Consider the following 11,148-nt stretch of genomic DNA (forward strand, 5'->3'; position numbering starts at 1 on the left):
TGATATTGGCAAGAAAAAAACCACGCAAGTCCAAGAAGCACATAGAGTCCCAAACAAGAAGAACCCAAAAAGACCAACACCAAGACACATCATAATTAAATTGGCAAGCATCAATGACAAAGTAAGAATCTTAAAGGCTGCCAGAGAGAGAGACTGAAAGTTACCTACAAGGGATTGCCCATTAGAATATCAAAGGATTTCTCAACAGAAACACACTAGGCCAGAAGGGAATGGAATGAAATATACAAAGTGATGCAAATCAAGGGACTGAATCCAAGAATACTATACCCAGCAAGGCTATCATTCAAAATTGAAGGTGGAATCAGGAGCTTCACGGACAAAAAAAGGGCTAAGAGAGTTTATTACCACCAAGCCAGCAATGCTAAAGGGACCTTGTAAAAAGAAGAAACAGAAAGGCAAGAAGTAACACAAACATTAAGAAGATAAATGATGACGAACAAGTACTTATCAATAATAACATTAAGAGTAAATGTACTAAATGCTCCAATCAAAAGACGTAGGGTAGCTGAATGGATAAGAAAACATGACCCATATATATGCTATCTGCAAGAGATGCACCTCAGAACAAAGGATTCACACAGACTGATAGTGATGGGAAAATTTTTTTCAGGCAAGTGGAAATGAGAAAAAATCTGGGTTGCAATACTTATATCTGACAAAATAAACCTCAAAATAAAGGCCATAACAAGAGATAAGGAAGGCCACTTCATAATACTAAAGGGAGCAATTCAACAAGAGGATATCACTCTGGTAAACATATATGCACCCAATACAGGAGCACCCACATACATAAAACAACTTCTGGAATATATCAAGGGAGAGATCAATAGCAATACAATCATAATAGGGGACTTTAATACCCCACTGACAACACTGGACAAATCCTCTAAACAAAAGTCAGCAAAAAAACAGCAATCCTAAATTACTCACTAGATCAGATGGACTTAATTGACATCTTCAGAACATTTCACCCCAAAGCTACAGAATATACATTCTTCTCCAGTGCACATGGAACATTTTCAAAGATAGACCACATGTTAGGATACAGGCAAAGTCTCTTCAAATTTAAGAAGTTTGAAATCATAACAAGCATCTTCTCAGATCATAATGGCATAAAACTAGAAATCAACTACAATAAAAACAATGAAAAAAATCAAACACTTGGAGGCTAAATAGCATGCTATTAAACAATGATTGGGTTACCAAAGAGATCAAGGAAGAAACTGAAAGCATTCTGGGAACAAATGACAATGAAAACACAACAATCCAAAATCAATGGGGCACAATGAAAGCAGTCCTGAGAGGGAAGTTCATAGCTCTACAGGCCTACCTCAAAAAATAAGAAAAAATGGTACTAAATTATCTAACCTTGCAACTTAAAGAACTAGAAAGAGAGCAATAAGAAAAGCCCACAGTAACCAGAAGGAAGGAAATAATAAAGACCAGAGCAGAAATGAATGACACAGAGACCAAAAAAACAATACATAAGATCAATGAAACCAAGAGCTGGTTTTTTGAAAGCATAAACAATATTGATGAACCTCTAGCCAGGCTCCCCAAGAAACAAAGAGAGAGGGCCCAAATAAACAAAATCAGAAATGAAGAGGTGATATAACAACTGACCCCACAGATATACAAATGATTGCAAAAAAATACTATAAACAACTCTACTCCAACAAACTGGACAACTTCGATGAAATGGACACATTCTAGAAAAATACAAGCTTCCAAAACTCAATCAAGAAGATTCAAAAAACCTGAATAGGCCAATAACTACTGATGAAATTGAAACAGTAATCAAAAAGCTTGCAGCAAACTAAAGCCCTGGACCAGATGGCTTCACAGGGGAGTTTTACCAAACATTCAAGGAAGAACTAAAACCTATCCTCCTCAGACTATTCCAAAAAATTCAAGAGGAAGGAACACTTCTAAGCTCATTCTATGAAGCCAGCATCACCCTAATACCAAAACCAGATAAAGACAACACAGTGAAAGAGAATTACAGGCCAATATCCCTCATGAACATAGATGCCAAAATCCTCAACAAAATTCTAGCAAACTGTATCCAGCATTACATTAGAAACATCATACACCATGACCAAGTAGGATTTATCCCAGGGATGCAAGGCTGGTACAATATCCGCAAATCAATAAATGTGATAGATCACATAAACAAAGTGAAAGACAAAAATCACATAATCATATCAATTGATGCAGAAAAGGCATTTGACAAAATCCAGCACCCTTTCTTGATAAAAACTCTCAACAAGGTGGGAATAGAAGGATCATACCTCAATATAATAAAAGCCTTATATGATAAACCCACAGCTAACATCATACTCAATGGGCAAAAACTAAAACCATTTCCCCTAAGAACAGGAACAAGACAGGGATGCCCGCTTTCAACACTCCTGTTCAACATAATACTGGAAGGGCTAGCCACAGCAATCAGACAAGAAGAAGAAATAAAGGGCAACCAAATTGGAAAAGAAGAAGTAAAGCTGCCCTTATATGCAGATGACATGATACTGTACATAAAAAACCCTAAAGACTCCATCAAAAAACTAATAGATTTAATAAATGAATTCGGCAATGTAGCAGGATACAAAATTAATGCTAAGAAGTCTATGGCATTTCTATACACCAATAGTGAACTTACAGAAAGGGAGACTAAAAAAGCAATCCCATTTACCATCGCACCAAAAAAATTAAGATACCTCCGAATAAACTTAATTAAGGAGGTAAATGACCTATACACAGAAAACTGCAGGACATTGTAAAAAGAGATAGAGGAAGACACAAATAGATGGAAGAGCATACCGTGTTCATGGATTGGTAGAATCAACATCATTAAAATGCCCATATTACCCAAAGCAATCTATAGATTCAATGCAATCCCCATTAAAATACCAAAGGCATATTTCACAGACCTAGAACAAACTCTCCAAAAATTCATCTGGAATAATAAAAGACCTCGAATAGCTGCAGCAATCCTGAGAAAGAAGAGCAACATAGGAGGGATCTCAATACCAGATATCAAGCTGTATTACAAAGCCACTGTTCTCAAAACTGCCTGGTACTGGCATAAGAACAGACATATAGACCAGTGTAATAGAATAGAGAACCCAGAAATCGACCCAAACCACTATGCTCAATTAATATTTGACAAAGGAGGCATGAACATACAATGGAGTCAAGACAGTCTCTTCAATAAATGGTGTTGGAAAATTGGACAGATATATGCAAAAAATGAAACTAGACCACCAACTTACACCATACACAAAAATAAACTCAAAATCGATAAAGGACTTAAACGTAAGTTGGGAAACCATAAAAATATTAGAGGAATCCACAGGCAGCAAAATCTTAGATATATGCATAAGCAATATCTTCACTGATACAGCACCTAGGGCAATAGAAACTGAAGAGAAAATAAAGAAATGGGACTGCATCAAAATAAAAAACTTCTGCAGAGCAAAAGAAACCATCAACAAAACAATAAGAAAGCCCACTGCATGGGAGAACATATTTGCAAATGTTATCTCTGATATGGGTTTAATCTCCAACATTTACAGGAACTCATGCAACTTAAAAGGAAGATAAACAACCTGATTAAAAAAAATGGGCAACAGACTTAAATAGATACTTTTTGAAAGCGGACATAAGGAAGGCCAAGAGACATATGAAAACATGTTCAAAGTCACTAATCATCCGACAGATGCAAATCAAAACGACAATGTGGTACCATCTCACACCTGTCAGAATCGCTATCATCAACAAATCAACAAATGACAAGTGCTGGCGAGGATGTGGAGAAAAAGGAACCCTTTTGCACTGCTGGTGGGAATGCAGACTGGTGCAGCCACTGTGGAAAACAGTATGGAGTTTCCTCAAAAAACTAAAAATGGAGCTCCCATTTGACTCAATAATCCCACTTCTAGGATTATATCCCAAGAAACGAGAAACACCAGTCAGAAAGGATATATGCACCCCTATGTTTATAGCAGCACATTCACCATAGCTAAGATTTGGAAACAGCCTAAATGCCCATCAGCAGATGAGTCGATTAGACCGTTAGTGAAATCTGACTGTTCTGTGGTGGAGTGTAGAGCTCCTCCGAATCCATGCCAATTGAGGACTGGTGCTCTGGGGCTTGCAGCTGTTTGGTGGGTGCCCCTGTTGCAGATCTTCCGGCTTCCGATAACATCCACTTTCCCCTTCAAGATGGTGCGGTCTCTGCGTCCAAGCTGGTCGCTCCGGGAGGGAACCCAATAGCAGTGGGGCTGCCTGGTCAGGGAAGCCCCATCCAGCAGTCCCCCACTGTCTCCTGGAGTATAGTTGTCCCTCAACTTACCAACGAACACTCCCCGTGCAACCCTCAGATGTTCTTTCTGTCTGCTCTGGGACAAGGCTGGGGACATGTCTGTCTATTCCGCAGCCACTCCTTCCTCCTCTTGAAATTTCTTTTGAGAGCCAAATTTTTTAAACTTAAACTTCTTCTAATGCCACCTCTTCAAAATAGACTTGCCCAGGCCATGGTATTTTGTGGAAGAGCCACACTCAAGGGTCCAAAGAGCCGCATGTGGCTCGCGAGCTGCAGTTTGCCAACCACGGTGCTAAGTGAAATAAGCCAGTCAGTGAAAGAAAAATACCACATGATCTCATTCATTTATGGATAATAAAGAACATTACAACCTGATGAACAGAAAAATAGATACAGAGGAAGAGAAGCATCGAACAGACTGTCAAATTACAGCGGGAAAGTTGGGGAGGGGGAAGGGAGGTAAGAGATCAACAGAAGGACTTGTAGGCATGCATATAAGCATAACCAATGGATGCAGGACACTGGGGGGTGAGGGCATGCATGGGAGTGGGGTGGGGGGGCAATGAATGGATATGGACACATATGTAATACCTTAATCAATAAAAAAATTGAAAAAAATATACGATATCCAAATCCTGACTTTTAGAAACTGACTCATAGCGATTGTCTAGCAAAGCCTTAGTAAAATAAAGGAAATCCCATACAGCAAGTACATCCCAGTGTTAAGTTAGCTGGGTTACCCTTGAATCCTCCCATGCCTTAGAGAAAAAGCAATGAGTCTTTGTAAACCACTCACAGGAGAGTGAGGGTGAGCACCACTATTCCACACACCAGGCTGACTGCCCATCATGGGCCCCAGAGAGTGAACACTTGGCTGATGTACACAGGTTCAAGAATCCAAGATGCACTTACAGAAGCTATTAACCAGCCCATGTACACACTCTGAGGTTTTGGTCCCAGAATTTTGAATATAATGTATATGACAATGCGGGATGGATAGCCTATCCCAGTTAGCACAGCTGATGTGAGGAACTGGGCCAGATGGATCATGGGGATGTAGAGGCACCAAGCTTGTTCAATTGGGCAACGAGTTGGCCATTCACTGTGATCTTCTCTTGGAGAACTCCAAAGAGTAACAATCATTTCCCCAAATGCAGTCTTAGGGATTCAATTATTATGTAAATCTTCCCACTGTATTTTGGGAAAGTGATTTCCCCAAGGTAACAAGCTGAAGAAGTCAACCCAGACAACAATGAGCCCTCCCAGTAGAATAGCACGCTAGCCAGTCTTTTGGAAAGTAATTTAATCTCCATGAAAATAATAACTGCCTCAACTCCAAGAGCAGCAAGTATATTCCATCACATAGCACAGCCTGTTCTCGAGTCCAGGCATACATATCTATTATTAATGGAGTAAGGATGGCTTCCAAAAGAGCAAGGATAGGACCATGGAAAATAGAACTTTGGTAGTTCCAACAGCAACTTGATCAATATGTCCCTTGGGAACCTGAACTTCATCTGTACTTGCTTCTTCAAAATTAATATTTTTACACTGCTGTCCTGAGTCATCCACATGATGTTCTTTTAATATAGTAAGACTCAGAAAAATATTTAAAATTCCCAGGAAGGCACGAAGTAAAACCGGTGCTGTCTACGTGTTTATCTGCAGCTTTACAGTCTTCATGCCACACCATTTTCTCCAATGAGTGTGAAACAGTTCTGAAAACTGGACCTGGAATAAAACCTAGTACTTGACGTGCACTTGTGTTTGCCATGGAATCTGCTCTTTCCTGAAGGAAAGTGGCACCAGCAATATGTGATCTAATAACTGCTATATTTCCTGCTCCGAATCCCACTAATTCATTAGTGACCAATATGTACTATTTATTATGAGAAGCTAAGACATGGACAAACAGAGGCAGTTGGTTGCCACTGAAATGAAGGTGGACACAATGAGAGATTCTTTTCTTGATCAATAATTAGACCACAAATCAAATGTAGGTAAAGTTACCATTTGGACAAGACTAAATTAAACAATAATCCAGCCACCAAAAAACTTACATTGGAGGTTTGATCAACCTTTTGGAGTTATGGCCATATTGACATTATCACAATAGAAAATCCTACACTTCATCGGCTCTTAAAATGCTCCTCAGTTTCTATAATATCCCATTTTCTCCAGGTCTCTCGAGAAAGGCCACCAGCTTCCACTACTGTCCTCGCACTCCTTGCCTTGCCCAGTATTACTAATGCCAATAAAGTGGTCATTACCAGGGGTGCAGGAGGGTGAGGGCGGCTTCCTCCCACATCTGCTCCTAGGGTTTTCTATATATAGTCATGTTATCAGCAAATAATGACAATTTTACATCTCATTCTCAATTTGGATGCCTTTTTTTTCTTTTTCCTTGCCTGATTCCTTTGACTACATCTTCCATTACTATGTTGAATAAAAGTGGTGAGAGTGGGCATCCTTATCTAATTCCCAATTTTAAAGGAAAAGTTTGCAGGTTTTCACCACTGAACTTGATATTAGCTGAGGTTTGTCATATATAGTCTTTATTATGTTGAGGTACTTTCCTTCTATACCTACTTTATTGAATTTTAAAAAAATGTATATTTTTTTATTGTTGATAGTATTACAGATGGCTCCCATTTATCCCCATCCTCCCAGTCCATACCCACCCCACCCAGGTCTTCACCAGCCTATTGCCTATGTCCATGGGCTACGCATATCTATACTAATAAAAAGGTAATATGCTAATTAGACTGGGAGACCTTCCAGGAGACCTTCCGGAAGTCCTTCCAGGCAAAGCCATGGTGGCGGGGCCGAGGCAGAGGTGGTTAGGGGAATCAGGTCAGGAGGGGAGGGCAGTTGGGGAAGAGCAGGCCGTCAGGGGGGGCAGTTGGAGGTGAGCAGGCGGGCAGGCAGAGTGGTTAGGGGTGATAAGGCAGGCAGGCAGGCGAGCGGTTAGGAGCCAGCAGTCCCAGATTGCGAGGGGGATGTCCGATTGCCAGTTTAGGCCCTATCCCTGTGGGACATCCCTCAAGGGATCCCAGATTGGAGAGGGTGCAGTCCAGGCTGAGGGACACCCCCCTCCCCCATGTACAAATTTCGTGCATCGGGCCACTAGTAAGTATATAAGTTCTTTGGTTTATCTATCCTCATCTCTCCAACCCACATCAAGGTATGTCAGTCTGTTCCATGCCTCCATGCTTTGGGTCTTATTTTATTGGTCAATTCATCTTGTTCATTAGATTCCACAAATAAGTGAAATCATGTGATATTTGTCTTTCTCAGATTGGCTTATTTCACTTAACATAATAATCTCCAGGTCCAACCATGCTCTCTCAAAGGGTGAGAAATCCTTTTTTGCAACTGTATAGTATTCCATTGTGTAAATGTACCACAGTTGTTTTATCCATTCATCCACTGATGGACACTTGGGCTGTTTCCAGATCTTGGCTATTATAAATAATGCTGTTATGAACATAGGATTGCATATATTCTTTCTGATTGGTGTCTCAGGATTGTTAGGTGACATTCCCAAAAGTGGGGTCACTGGTACTGTTTCGCTCTTAATTCAGCAGGTTAATAAGTAGAGGACTTTCTTTTGTTTTCCAGTAGATGGTGCTATAGGGCAAGTTTCTGTTTACTTTACTGGTACCTCTGGGATCTCAGTGGGCTGTGTTGCCTTGGTCATGGAATATGCCCTGTATTCCCCAAGGTGGTGGCATCCTCTCTGTGTCTGTGTTTCCTCTGTCTCAGGTTCTATTCCTGTGGTGGGATGTGGCATGTGATGGGGCTTCGGGTCTGTACATTTTCAGAGCTGCCTCCTTGTAACCAGAGACTGCTTGCTGCTCTGTGATATCCCGAGACACCTCTGTTGCCTTTACTGGGTTCTACCCTGAGTGTTGGGTGAAGTGGGGGTGGGGTGTGAGTGAGGCCACTTCTTGAGTTTGTGGCTTTCCTTTCTTGTGAACAATGGCTGCTGCTAGTCCACAGCAGCCACACCACTGTGCTGTGTATCTGCCTGTCACTAGCTATAGCTGCAGTGGGCTACTTAGGCCAGAATGTTTGTTCTGTTCCACCTACCCTCAGTTGCTGTGTAAGGGCTGTAGCCTAACTCCTACACCACTACCATGTCAGCTTGGACAGCAGTAGGCACTGGACTGAATCTGCAGACCTCGTCTCTGTTTACCCCCATCCTGCCTCCTCTGCTTATTCTGATATGCTTACCTTCCGATGTCTCGATGCATGGATCTCTCAGATATGTTTGTGTGTTGAGCAGGGCATCCTTGTTGAACTGTAGTTATCTGAGTTGTAACTTAAGAGTGGAAGTAAAGTGGTCTTCTCATTCTGCTATGGTGCCGATTTCACTCTTCACCATTTATTAAAAATACTCTGCTTTCTCCATTTAATTGCCTTTGCTTCTTCGTCAAACTTGACTATATTTGCGTGGGTCTATTTCTGGGCTCTCTATTATGTTCCATTGTTCTAATTGTCTATTCATTCACCAATACTATACTGTCTTGATTACTACTGTATGTAGCTTCATAAGGAAGCCTTCAAGTTGAATACTCTCAGTCCTTTTACTTTGTTCTTTTCTTTTAATATTGCATTGGTTGTTTTGGGTCTTATGCCTTTCCAAATAAACTTTAGAATCAATTTGTTGATATTCCTAAGTAAATTGCTCTGATATTGATTGAGATTGCATTGAATATATAGATCCAGCTGGGAAGAACTGACATTTTAACAATATTGAGTCTTCCTATCACTACACATAGAATTTCTCTCCATTTAGATTTTCTTTGATTTCTTTGTCAGAGTTTTGTAGTTTTTCTCATATAAAGTTTGGATACATTTGTTGGATTTATAACTATTTCATTATATTTTGTGTTAATATAAATGGTGTTTTAATATAAAATTCCAATTGTTTGTCATTGTTTTAAAGGAAAACAGTCAACTTTTTTTGTGTATTAACCTTGTATCCTATAACCTTGTAAATTGTTTATTAGTTGCAGAAGTTTTTTTGTGGATTATTTGGGATTTTCTGTATAGACAATTATGTAATCTTAAAAAAAAAATAGGTTTCTTTCTCAATCAGTATACTTTTAATTTTATTTTCTTATTTTATTGTACAGCTAGAGCAGTACAATATGCAAAAGGAGTCATGAGAGAGGACATCTTGGCCTTGTTCCTGATTTTTAGTAGGAAAATACAAAGTTTCTCACCATTAAGTATAGATTTAGCAGTAGGTTTTTGTAGATGTTCTTTATCAAGTTGGGAAAACTTCCCTCTATTTCTAGTTTGCTGAGAGTTTTAGTCATGAATGAGCGTTGGATTTCATCAAATGATTTTTCTATATGTATTAAGTGATAACATGATCTTAGGCCTCCAGCTGTCTTTACATTACTGATCTTCAGTTTAATTCCACTGTGGTCTGATTGCATGCTTTGTGTGATTTCTATTCTTTTAATTCATTAAAGTGTACTTTATAGCTCATAATGTGTATATGGTCCATGTGAGCTTGAGAAGAATATGTATTCTGCAGTTGTTAGATGAGGTAGTCTACAGATGTCCATTAAATCCTCCATCACTGATGGTGCTGTTCAGTGGTACTGTGTTCTTTGTGTCTCTGCCTGCTGCATTGGTCAGTTACTGAGAGAGGGGTATGGAAGCCTCCCATCTGAGAGCGGTTTGTCTATTTCTCCTTGCAGTTATATGTTTGCCTCATGTATTTTGACACTATTTTTAGGCACATACACACTAGTGGTTGTTATATGTTCTTGTAGAATTGACCCTTAATTATTCTGTAATGCCTCTTGTACCTCTGATAATTTTTCTTGCTCTGAAATCTGCTTTCTATGAAATTAATACAGCTACTCCAGGTCTTTAGAAATTATTATTAGCTTCAAATATTTCTTTTCTTCCTTTCTCTTCTCTTTCTCCTCCTCTTCCTCTTTCTCCTCCCCCTCTTCCACCTCCTTCTCTCCCTCCCTCTCTCTCCTTATCCCTCCCTTCTGTCTTCCCTCCCTCTCCCTCTCTTTTTCCTTCTCCCTCTCTTCCTCACTCTCCTCCTCTGGGTATTTTCATTTTGTGTACATTACATCTTCTGTAATGGTACCACAGTTCTGGCATATTCTATTCTATCATTTTCATTATGTTCCTCTCTGCATTTCTTTGTTAGAAATTTCTATCAACATTTCTTCAAGCTCACTGATTTTTTCCTGGGCTGTGTTTTGTTTACCGATGAGCTCTTCAAAGGCATTTTTTTTTCAATAGTGTTGTTTATTTATTTATTTTTATTAAGGTATTATATGTGTACATATCTTACCATTGCCCCCCCCCACTCCCATACATGTCAAAGGCATTTTTCATTTAAGTTACAGTGTCTTTTATTTCTACTATTTTCTTTTGAATTTTTCTTAGTTGCCATCTCTTTGCTTGCATTGCCCATCTTTTCTTGAATGTTTCCCACTTTTCCATATGAGTCCTTAGCATATAAACGATAGTTGTTTTAAATTCCTAGTCATATAATTTCAACATCTCTAACACATCTGGGTCGGGTTCTGGTACCAGCTCTATTTCTTTGAACTCTGTTTTGTCTTTTTAATATGCCTTGTAATTTTTTGTTGAAAACTGCTATGATGCACTGGGAAAAGAAACTGGTTCTAGCTTCAATGTTGTGTTTATGCTCCTAGGCTTCTCTCCAGTGAGCTGTGAGCTTCTGTACCTGCCTGTCTATCTCTCCAGTTTCAGGGGCAGCAGTTTTTCCTGTGATAGCAGCTGTCTGATGGCTCTAA

General features: G+C 39.6%; 1 pseudogene across 1 annotated transcript; it reads right to left on the bottom strand.

Moving 5' to 3' along the window:
* Window positions 1–5,137: 5,137 nt before the first annotated feature.
* LOC308241155 (major facilitator superfamily domain-containing protein 8-like) lies at window positions 5,138–8,601 on the bottom strand (annotated as a pseudogene). Its single transcript has 3 exons — window positions 8,582–8,601; window positions 6,077–6,472; window positions 5,138–5,925 (listed from the first exon to the last, which is right to left on the bottom strand). The product of its transcript is annotated as a major facilitator superfamily domain-containing protein 8-like (transcript).
* Between the last annotated feature and the right edge of the window lie 2,547 nt (window positions 8,602–11,148).

This window comes from Plecotus auritus (assembly GCF_963455305.1).
Source record: "Plecotus auritus genome assembly, chromosome: 2".
Taxonomy (NCBI): domain Eukaryota; kingdom Metazoa; phylum Chordata; class Mammalia; order Chiroptera; family Vespertilionidae; genus Plecotus; species Plecotus auritus.